This window comes from Prionailurus viverrinus, chromosome C2 (genome assembly GCF_022837055.1).
Source record: "Prionailurus viverrinus isolate Anna chromosome C2, UM_Priviv_1.0, whole genome shotgun sequence".
NCBI lineage: Eukaryota > Metazoa > Chordata > Mammalia > Carnivora > Felidae > Prionailurus > Prionailurus viverrinus.
In genome coordinates this window covers 25,023,037-25,035,199 of record NC_062569.1, presented here as the reverse complement: position 1 = coordinate 25,035,199, position 12,163 = coordinate 25,023,037, and positions in this window count along the sequence as shown.

Below are 12,163 nucleotides of genomic sequence, written 5' to 3'. Positions count from 1 at the left end.
TGCGGGGGGCGCTTGGGGGGGGTACCGGCTCCCCCACCGGGGGTATGGAGGGGGTGCGCGCGGGTCGGCACTCCGTAGCCAGGGAGGCGCCGACCTGAGACTTATGGGCTGACAGACCCCCTTTCCCCTGGACCCACACGTCACCCCGAAAATGCCTTTGAAGCACACTTGAAATAAGCGTGCATCCTTAAATGTATATGAAAATTAAAAAAAAAAAAATTAATGCATCTACGCTCTAGTTTCAAAATGGCGCCCGAACGCCCGGGATTAACCCGTTCCCGGTTATCCCTGTTGTCGCCCCCCCCCCAAATCGATTAAATGACTACAGAAATAGAAAATAGAACCAAGTCTGTAGACTACGGGGAAGGAGACCCCCAAAAGTCCAGAAACATGGGCGCTTTTCTGTCAAGTTTGAGGTAGATGGGGTTGGATTGGACAGATAGGGCGGGCCAGGTTGGTTGGCGTTCAGGGCGTTTATTATTTCAAGAAACGTGTTGATGGTATCGACTGGCGATAGCACGGTACCGCAGATACAGGATAGAATGAAACGGGCAAACATTTCTTCCTTCAGGGAGTTTAAATTGTAAGGAGGCGGGTTTATTTTGTAGGCCTTACAGGAAGAAACTAGGCCTGCTTAGAGAATTCTAGAACATTCTCAAGGTCTGAGAAACCAGGCCTAGAGCAAGGGTGAGCCGTAGGGCAGTTGGTGGAGCAAATCACACCCCTTTGGAAACTACTCTAGCATTCTCTACTCATAGGGGATAACCGGCTATGACTTTTATCCTCAAACTTCACTCTTGTACTGATGAAAAGCATTAAAATGTTACTTTGTGAGCTGGAATAATGGTGGACTTCTGTAACCTGAAAACCTTCACTACCAACACCTAGCATTACTGGATAAAATAATAACTGACCTTATTTTTAATATTCAGCTGAACTCATAAGGAATGAAGGGAAATCTCAAGATGTGAGAAATTTACCTGAAAACCAAAGCAGTGACTTCTTGAACTAATTCTTCTCTAGTCCTATGAGGGCTGGGGTGTAAGATGACCAGTCAACTAGTTTGCCCTGGGCTTTCTTGGTTTTAGTACTGAAAACCTCCCACACTTCATGAAACCAGGTCTGAGGCAAACCGGGATAGTTATATGCTAAGGGCAGGCGGGCGTGCAAGATATTGTTAGTCTCTGACTTGAGGCCTGTAAGTATATAGGCAGGAGGTAAGGGTTTGAAGTAGCTCAAGGTGGAGCTAGAACTGAGTACAAAAAGCTATTGTCCCTGAAAGACATCATCCTCAGGAAATGGGTAGATTAAGGAAGATATAACCCCCCCACCCCCGCAGTAGATAAGCAGATGAAGAAGTTTGTCCCATTTCTGCGTGAAAAGAAAATAATTATTTAACTGTGATGAAATTTTGAAACCCTATGTCTGCATTTCACAGAGAATTTGAAGTTTAGTTTTTAGCACTTGCATGTTACTGGAATCTCAAAACCTAGAAATTGATTCTTCAACCCCATCCTCTTCCCCAGAAAGATCTCAGAAAAGGAATCTGGAATGCCTTGCAGAAACAAACATAAAACCACCCTAGAGGGATGTTTCCAAAAAAGGCTCAACAGAATGGTCATAAGAAAAGGACCCTTGGAGATAACACTCACAATGAAAAATTTTAAAACATTACTTACTCAGAGCAATACACTCTGTGTATATTTTACATAGGTGTATGGTGATTCCACTATTTTAACATGTAAACTTAAAGTAGCAAACTAATACCTTGAGATATTTTAACTCTGTACAACTCCTCCATATTTATAAACAATTATTATTCACTACTTTAGTTCTGTCTTGTTTTCTTTCTATAAATTAGACATATTTTTTAGACCCACTGACATCTGTAAAAACATTTTGCTTACCATTTCCTTGCATATCTCAGCTCTTCTTTCTGGATACTTTTCCTTGTGCCTAAGGTAAATTCTGTGGAATTTCCTTTAATGAGAGTGTGACGTGATAAGTGCTCAGATTTTTCCCCACCTGACATACTTTTATTTTGCTCTTGATCATTAAAGATCATTCTACTGGATATATAATTCTAAGTTTATAGTGGTCTTTTTTCCCCTCAGAATATTGAACATGCTATTCTATTATCTTCTTGTTTCTGTTGCTACTGAGAAATCTGCTATTAATCTAATCCTGGTTAACATCTATTTTTCTTTAGTGTCAATGATGTGACTGGGGCAGTTTTAAAAATTTCTTCTGCTTAGGAGTTTTTTGGCTCTATGGATTTTTGGATTAGCTCTCAGCACTTCTAAAAAATTTCACACATTTTCTTTCAAAAAATTAACTGGTTAGGGGTGCCTGGGTGGCTCGGTCAGTTGAGCATCCAACTCTTGATTTCAGCTTAAGTAATGATCCCAGGGTCATGGGATTGAGCCCCAAGTCAGGCTCTGCACTGAGTGTGGAGCCTGCTTTAGATTCTCTCTCTCTCTCTCTCTCTCTCTCTCTCTCTCTATCTTTCTATCTCTCTGTCTCTCTCTCCCTCCTCCCTCCCTCTGCCCCTCTGCCCCTCTTCCCTGCTCATGCATGCTCTCTCTCTCAAAAAAATTAACTGGTTAAAGAATTTAACCTATATTCTTTTTTTAAATTATTTTTTAATGTTTATTTTTGAGAGAGAGACAGACCATGAGTTGGGGGGGGGGGCAGAGAAAGAGGGAGACACACAATCTGAAGCAGGCTCTAGGCTCCAGGCTATCAGCACAGAGCCTGATGAGGGGGCTCCACCTCACAAACCGCGAGATCATGACCTGAGCCAATGTTGGATGCTTAACCAACTGAGCCACCCAGGCGCCCCTGGAATTTAATCTATTTTTAATTCTTATAGTTATTTTTGTCTAGGTTATGATTTTTTTCAAATGTTGGTGGTATTTACCTGAAACTTTATGAAATCTTCACTTAATAGAAAAAGAATTGCCATTTAAAATCAGTAGCTGTTATTTTATTTTATTTTTTGAGAGAGAGAGAGAAAGAAAGAAAGAGAATGAGTGGGAGAGGGGCAGAGAGAGAGAGGGAGAGAGAATCCCAGGCAGGCTCCACACAGTCAGCTCAGAGCCCTACAGAGGGATCTATCTCAGAAGCTGTGAGATCAGGACCTGAGCAGACACCAACAATCAGATGCTTAACTCACTGAGCCACCTAGGCGCCCCTCAGTGGCCATTATTGAAATCAGTAGCCATTTCAATGTGTTAAGAAGGATAGCACAATTTATATATTGCTTCCTTATCCTCCAAAGATTGAGAGGGAAGGGAGAAGGAAAATGTCTGATATTTTTTTAACTCTTCTGCCAGTTCTTTTGTGTTCCTAAAGCCTGGGATTTGGATTAGAATGCTTATAATTAGTATAAGCAATCTCAAACTTCATTTACAAACCATTTTTATGATTTTTTGTTGTGTCTGCTCTGAATCTCTGTATTATTATTTACCTAATTAAAAAAGAAAGACTCATTGTCCTAAGCAGTAGTATTTATGAAATCACATTTATTGTGTTAGTTACTTTTTTTTAGTTATGCACATTAAAATTTAAAACAGTGTTTGTCCATGGATCACTTCAAATCATACTTTCCCAGGGCAACAGGTTACATACTTTTGGATTAGGAGACCTCTTTTAAGCTTTGGATATGCAAAATTAGGTCCAAGGAACTAAGGGGTAGAGTGTCAAATTGTTCTGCATAATGAGTGAATGTAATTGAATTTAAAAAGGAAACCAAGCAAGGCTAAAAGTGGAAATCTGGGAATTTGGAGAAAAGAGATAAGCTTCAAAAGCAACAAAAAGTTGAAGCCTAAAGTGAAAGATGCAATCTGAGTCATTCTAATCATCTGAAGGCTTTTAAAAGTTTATGTTCCCAAGCTTTACCCCACACCAATTAAATCAGCTGAGGGTGAGACCCAGACATCAATATTTTTTTTAAAAAGTGTTTCTCAAGTTACTCCAATATGCAACTAAATTTGAAAATCTTTGCTATAGAACTTTGCCACTCAAAATGTGGTCCTCAGACCAGTGGCTTTGTATCACTTGGGTGCTGTGGAATCTCAGGCCTCACATTAGATTTACTCAATCAGAACCTGCATTTCAATAAGATCTCCAGATGACTCACAAGCACATGAAAGTTCAGGAAGCACTGACATAGAGAATATCTGCAGTAAACAACTCGCATCTGTGGACTTGAGAATCCTTCACATTTTGGAGGAGAGACTGCTTTCCCAGCCTCTCTTGCAGCTAGACCTGGGCATGTGACAACATCAATGAAATACACATGTCCTCCGTTTTGAATAGGGGACTGATGATGCCACAAAGCAGTGAGTACCGAGAATACATTTGGAGAAGGGTGGCAACAGCAGCAGCTGTGGCATCAGTTAGAACCGCACTGTCTAGTCTTGTCAGTTGTGCAAACTGCTCTGTAATTCACTGCCTGGCAGTGGCAGCTGAGGCTTCTTTACTGGACCAGTTCTGCCACGGGATTTTGTGTGTCATTTCTTAAGGCACAAACTTACAACCTGGTTCTTCAGTCCTTTTTGAGATTCCTTTCATGGTTAAATCAGCCCAAACTTCTGTGGCTATTACTTCTAACAAAGAATATTGACTGAAATAGGTGATGAATGAAGTCAGCCAAAGCACTTTAAAAAAACATTTTTTTTTAATGTTTATTTATTTTTGAGAGAGAGAGAGAGGTAGAGAGAAAAAGACCGAGACACAGAATCTGAAGCAGGCTCCAGGCTCTGAGCTCTAAGTACAGAGCCTAATGTGGGGCTGGAGCTCACAGATGGCGAGATCATGACCTGAGCCAAAGTTGGATGCTTAACTGACTGAGCCACCCAGGCGCCCCAGCACTTTTAAGAAAAGGGTTAACAGCTAAAAGATTTATGCCTCTTTGCTCTGTGACTCAGTAACATAATGCCCTGCTATTGTTTGTAATCTTGAGTAAGGTTCTACTACATACACAAAAGCTTTGTGCCAGTGGTGTTTTGTGAGGGATATCAAGGAACTGGTCTGTTTTCCCCTTCTATAGCAACATGGTATAACCAGGAAATGCCTGCTGGGCAGTCGGGCAATCCACAGATGAAGTAATTTAGCAGAACAGAAGCTAGGGGCCAGAAGTGACCTGGAAAAGCATAAATCATACTCTCAGAATTCTCAGATAGGAAGAGATGTGTGCTGTTCCCACTGCATGTAGGCTGAGTTTGAGCCAATTCCATTTAAATGCGGTGCCTCAGCTTCTATTGGGTCTGCGTTCACATGGCCTAGCGTAGCAGCATACATCTCCAGTTCACTTGTGCATACTTGCAGAGCTATCTGTCCACTGAACAATGTTGCTTAAGCCCTGCTTGTTCGCCTTTAACCCTAGTGCCTGCATAATAGTTTATTCATTCAACACTTAATTTCTGAGGCAGGTTGCCTGAATTTTGGGGTTGGTCTGAATCAAGCTGCCCTAATCTTCACAATGGCTTCATAAGACCTGCCTCAATATATGACTGTGAAAGTGATTAACTTGTTAAAAGTAACGATAATAATAATTTCTGAAACTGATGTAGTGTTTTCTATGTACCGGGTACCATTCTAGCCATTTTATTTTTATTAGTTCATCTAATCTTTATGACAATAATAGGTACTGCTATTATTCTAATTTTATAGAGAATGAAGCAAAGGGACAAAGAAGTCCAATAATTTGCCCAGGATCACAGAGGTGGTAAATATCAGAGTGATGGTTTCAACCCAGTTAGGCTTCTGAATGTGATTTCTTAACCATTATGCTATATTAGCAAACCACATGGTAGAAGAAAGCTAATACAGTGAGACAAAGTTGTATATTACAACCCTGGTTTCCATGAGAGTGGCCAAATAAAGAAGGAGGCTGTGGGTCTTTTCCCATTAAAAATATTTTTTTTGTTATTTCTGATATATCTACATTAATAAGTAGGATCAGGATCAGAACTTCAGATGTTCCATCAAAATGAAGCAAAACCTCCGAATCAACACCCACACCAACCTATACCAATGAATCGCTCCAACACAGTCGGCCCTTGGCTACCCACTTCACAGAAAAGAAATTTTCCTCTGAATTTTGCCTGTAAGAGAATCTCTTAGTCCTTTTCTCAAGTGTTGAAATTAAATCTAAAGTGTCTGACAACCTCATCTCCAGCCCTGGCCTGTACCACTGGCTTCCAACTCACACATAAATTCCTCCCCATCACTTTGAAACTGATTTTCTGAGTCCAGAGGCATCACTGAGCAGGCTTTCATAAATCAGAGAAGCAGAAGCTGTTTGACACTTGGAGGAGCAGGGAAAGAAAGCTGGTAAAACTTACCCATCTTCCTTTACTCTCCTCTAGTCACTCTCACCTCCATTTCCATAGTTTTATTCTTTCTGTGTTTAGATTTTTTTTTCTTTTGCTCACCCATTTTTGAGAATACACAAATCTGTTTCTCTTTCTTATAAATAAATAAATAAATAAATAAATAAATAAATAAATAAATAAAAGCACTAAAGGTAAGGTTTAAGTTCCCTTTGAACCACCAACTCTGCATCCCAGATCCCTTCCCAGAGGTAACCACTCTAGTAGTTTGATATGAATCCTCTCAAACATTTTAATAGGCATTCCCTTTTGTATGCTTATGTAGAATATTTGATGTTTGTACTTACTGAAGGTACTTGTACTAATAGAAAATATGTAGTTCTTTCAGTAGGCTTGTAGAAAATATACAGTTAGGTTATATATTTATACTCAATATGTAAGTATATTTACAATATATAATAGTTTGTGTGTTTTTAACACAAATAGTATCATGTTGTATGCATCTTATAACTTGATTTTTTTCCTTTAATAACAGACTTCTAATATCTGTATAGAGGCACCTAATTCCTTTTAGCTCTGGCATAATTTTGCATAATGTGGATATATCATAGTTATATAGCCATTCCCTGGTCAGTGGACATTTAGGTTATTTTCACTTTTTCATTGTTATGAATAATATGCAAAAAACCTGTCTAATTGGAGCCACATGAGTATTTTTCTGCAGTGAATACCAAGAAGTATGACTGCTGGGTTATGGGATATGCACATTTCGAATTTTAATAGATAGTGTGAAACTGCCCTTTGAAGTGCTGTACCAATATATACCAATTTACAGCTGTGAGTAAGAGTCCCATTTGCCTATTCACCTGCCAATATTGATATTATCACACTTTAATTGCCACCCTGATGGGCAAGAAATGACATCTGTTTTCATTTTACTTTGCATTTCCCAGATTGCTCATGGAGTTGAGCCTCTTTCTATTTGTTGACTGTTCAGGTTTCTCTTCTGTGGATGGCCTGTTTCTAGCCTTGAGCCAATTTTCTTTTGGGATATTTATGTTTTTCTTACTGTTTTGTGGGAGGCTTGCCTCTTTATTTTCCTTGTTGGCCTCTTGGGCAAAGGGTGCAACAGTGTTGGTGCCTCCTTGAAGTTCTAGTCCAGTGTAACGAACCAGAGTTACATCCATTTCCAAGAATTTCTTTCCCCAAACTAAAGAGATGTAAGCCACAAATGAGAGAAAAGGAAATCTCTGCTGTAAACACCCAACTATTGACCCTTTCAGTGCCTTTGCACATCCCCTCTTTCCTGGACATCCTCCTAAACAAACCAGATAAGAGCTTCTACTTAAATCAGTCATTCCTTTATTTTCAAAGAACATTTCTTTAGGATCTCAAGGAATTACCAAAGAGGAAGAACTGTTAGGGGTGTGATTTCTACTGAGCTTTTCTGTATATTGCGTTTTTGTTAGGCAATGTGACAATTTGAAAGAAATCTGCTCAGAGCAGCAACGTACTGAGGTCCAACAACTTTTGAAGCTCTATTCTTGCCCCTGGTCCCCTTAGTTTACAGTGAGAATGTCTGTAGAGAAAAGAAATAAGGGGCACCTGGGTGGCTCAGTTGGTTGAGCGTTAACTTTGGCTCAGGTCATGATCTCACAGCTCGTGAGTTCGGGCCCGCATTGGGCTCTGTGCTGACAGCTCAGAGCCTGGAGCCTGCTTCTGCTTCTGTGTCTCCCTCTCTCTCTGCCCCTAACCCATTCACATTCTGTCTCTGTCTCTCTCAAAAATAAATAAACATTAAAAAAAGAAATAAATAAAAAAGAAATAAGACATTAGTTGAATAAATACAACATTCACAGGGTTAGCATGTAGAACTTAGCAGGTAAGGCTCTGAAAATAATTAACAAACACAAATTAATTTTTGATCACCCTATATAATGCTAAGTGAAATAAGTCAGAGAAAGATATCATATGATTTCACTCATATGTGGAATTTGAGAAACTCAACAGATGAACATAGGGGAAAGGAAGGAGAAATAAGATAAAAACAGAAAGGGAGGCAAACCATAAAAGACTCTTAAATACAGAGAAAAACAGGGTTTCTGGGAGGGAGGGGGTGGATCTAATAGGTGATGGGCATTAAGGAAGGCCCTTTTCAGAATGAGCACTGGGTGTCATATGTAAGAGATGAGTCACTGGGTTCTACTTCTAAAGCCAAGACCACACCGTAGTTAACTAACTTGAAAATAAGTTAATAAAAAAAACAATAATAAAATCTGTGATCACCCTAAAAAGGAGAAGCTGTTTCCTTTTCCCCACCAAGAATTTTTCCTGTGTCCTATGTGGAATTGACTGAAAAAAAAAAAAAAAAAAGCTATAATTCCAGGATCACTCTGACTTCCTTTTGGCAAGTGCTTTGTTTTGTTTAGATGCAGCAAGCATCTCAGCCACCCTGGACAAGGGAAAGGAAGCGAGAAGACAGAAGAATAGAACATAACTTGAAAGAAAATCAGAGAGGAAAGAAAGAAAAGGCACATGAAATGAAGAAAATAGACCTATACTTAAAAAAAAAAAATAGTGGAAGGAAACACTCTTTTGTCATTTCCCACATCTGGTCAGTCAGACCATAGGACATAATCTGGTTAAGAAAAAAAAAATCGGATCGTATTCTCTTTGTTTTGTGCCTGGATGATTCCAATCCCTGTATGACTAGAATCCATGCCAACTCAGTCTCCATTGACTACTGTCAATATTTTGCTTTTTTTGTTCTGTTCACAATCTTTCCAGTGTCCGTTAGTTCCAGCTTATCATATTAAATTTAACCTTTTCAGCCTGGCTCTTAGGACCCTTTAATATATGACCTCATCCCACATATCTCTGATCAGATTGTCTCATCAACATTCCCTTCTCATTCTGCCTTCTCTGTATTCCTTCCATTTGGAATGCCCTTGATTTTCCTCTCTGAATTCGACCTATTCTTGAAGGTCTAGTCAAATTTCTCCTTCTGTGAAATTTTCTGTCCACTCCACTTTTATCTTCTTCTCTCATAGCTATTTCAGTGTCCATAGTATGTCATGTGCAATTTTAGATGGCCACACCTGTGAAACTTAAAAGAGTATAGCAAGTCCTTTGGATTTGCATTAGTTTTTCATTGTCTCTAGCACTTAATGACCCTGGACAAGCTACTTACCCTCTCTGAAGCTCCATTTTCTTGTCCATGAAAGGAGATAATACTGTTACCTTAGAGGATCAGTGGAAGGATAAAGTAGGTGAAAGGATAGGTATGTAGTGCTTAACACCATGCCTGGCCCATAAAAAAAACTATAGCAGATATACCAGTAATTTCCTTCCTGTCATCATACCCCTTTCGGAAAGAAACTACTTTCTTTAAACTACTACTTTTTTTTAAACTACTTCTGCCACAGCCCCAGAAGAGATACCTAACATCTTGGATGCTTTTTGGATATAGGTAACTGAATGCCTGATTAAAAGACTAAATAATACTGATATTTAAAAATTATATATATATTATATATATGTACATATGTATATGTATTAAAATGAATTCTAGATGTAAGCAGTTCCAGCAATTGGTTTTGAGGCTCAGTGATATCAGAGCTCTGAATTGGCACCTCTGGAATTCTTTGCTTTGTTCCATAAAGAATGACTTCTCAAGAATATGGAAGGAAGAAAGGGATTCTCTTCTAACGTCTCTCTTTTATTTGAGAGGAAAATATTTCCTGATAGACTTCTTTTTAGATCTCACTGGACAGAGATATCATTTGTGATGTATCCGCTTCCAGCTCAAAGAGAGTCTGGATTAATGCATATCAGGCAAAAGGGAAATGCATTTATAATAACTAACCTGGACTAGGTATGATTCATCCTCTGGGCTTGGGCACATTACTGCCTGAAAGTGAAAGTGGGTTCTATTATCAAAGAAGAGGGGATGGCTGTAATGTAAGTGTCAACCATGTCTGCCCTTTGGGCAACGCAAGATGGCACATTGACCTCTTTCTTTTGGCTACAACTGATTGGAAATGAACAGTGAGCTAAACTGAATCAAGGACCAGTAATTCCTGATTCCAGTGCTTTAAATTCTAAGGTATACCTTGTATTTTTTCAGTAAAGTCTCCTTTTAGTGGGTTTCTGTTTCAAGCCACAGGCTCATTTAAATGATCTCAATTAATAATCACTAAAATAAAAACTGTCATAATATTTACTGGCCTGTTTTGTTTTTTAATGGTTTCACACATGTTAGTCTTCTCTTGCACATAACCTATAAATTCCTTAAGGCAGAAATCAACTGTGTACTTTGTTTTCCATAGTTCTTAAACTACCATTAACTATAAGATATGATGAGCTCCCTTAATACCTGTGGAATGATTGGTTGATTGGTTGCTATTCTTTTTAGTTAATATTTTTAACTGTTCCAGAAGTAGATAAAAAGAGAAATGTATTATCCCTCAGATTAGTAAAATGCAGTTCCAGATTGCTGGTTTGATAAATTAAAGATCTTTTAAAATATAGCAAATTGATAGAAGAATAAAGAGATGTACTTCAATATAAAAACAGTAGTTGTGTTACCTGTAAGAGGTAACACTGTGACTCTATCTTCATCATTTCAAATTTTCCATGTAGGACATGAATTACTTTCAGAATCTAAAAAGAAATAAGTTCATTTCAAATGAGGCAATAAGGGAAAAAATATATTTGGCCATTTAGTACATGTTTCTTAATTTCCTTCTTTTGTCTAACAGCATAACTTTGGCCTTCATTGTATAATATAAAATTCAGATTTTAATCTCTTTTTAACTTAGGATAATATTAATCTCATAGGAAAGTTTAGCACAATTTTTAATTCACAATACTAAATTATAAGTTTTCCTTTAAAGAACTTAAAAACATTCCTATTTAATTTATTTATTTTTCTTTTTTTCCTATTTAATTTAAAACATGACTTTAAAATGAACAAAAGACTGCTTGGCTATGTTTTTAGTCTAAAATCATTTGGGTTTTCTTGCATCTCTGCTCATTGTTTAAAAGGAATGCTACTTTGTTAGCAGATCATTCAGATGTTTAATGGGCATTTGTACAAAGTCTGACAAGTAAAAACAAAATTCCCCCAGAATCCAGTATCACAAAAGCTTTTGTTTCAGGCCACAAATTAGACAAATCTGTTTTTTTCCTAACACTCTGAACATTTTATATCAAACAGCTCCAGTTTAAGTAAATACCATTTCTTTAAAAAACAAAATTAATATTAGAATTCTTTTTGTTTGTAAAAAGAGCTAGATTCAACACATTCCAGATGTTGCAACTGGACCGCAGATGTATCCAAAATAACAATAAGGGAAATACATTTTTTGTTTTGATGCCAAGCAGAAACAATCGCCACTTAAGAATTCACGTTGAGGCCACAAAAAATTGCACTCTTGTACCAGCAAATAAACACGATTGTTTTAGCAGAATGCTTTAGGACACGATGTTGTATAAGTACCACACCTTCCTATCATAGGATTGGCAGCCTACACACAGATTTCTCATCTTTAAAAATCCAGTGCTGTTGATATTAGGGTTATCAGGGTCTAATATTAACCTATGCAACATTCAGATGTGCACAGAAAAGGTAGCTTCCTTAAGTTTAACTTATTTCAACAGGCCTGCGTGGGGTCAAAGGCTGTGGTGGGTAGAGGAGGCTGTGAATAAGGGTGAGACAAACTCCAATCTGGCCTGTCAGTAACACTTAAATATCTTCTGGTGTTAATGGACCCCTTTGGGGTGAATTCATTCGATTTGTATGTCAGGATCAGACTAAAGCTTCT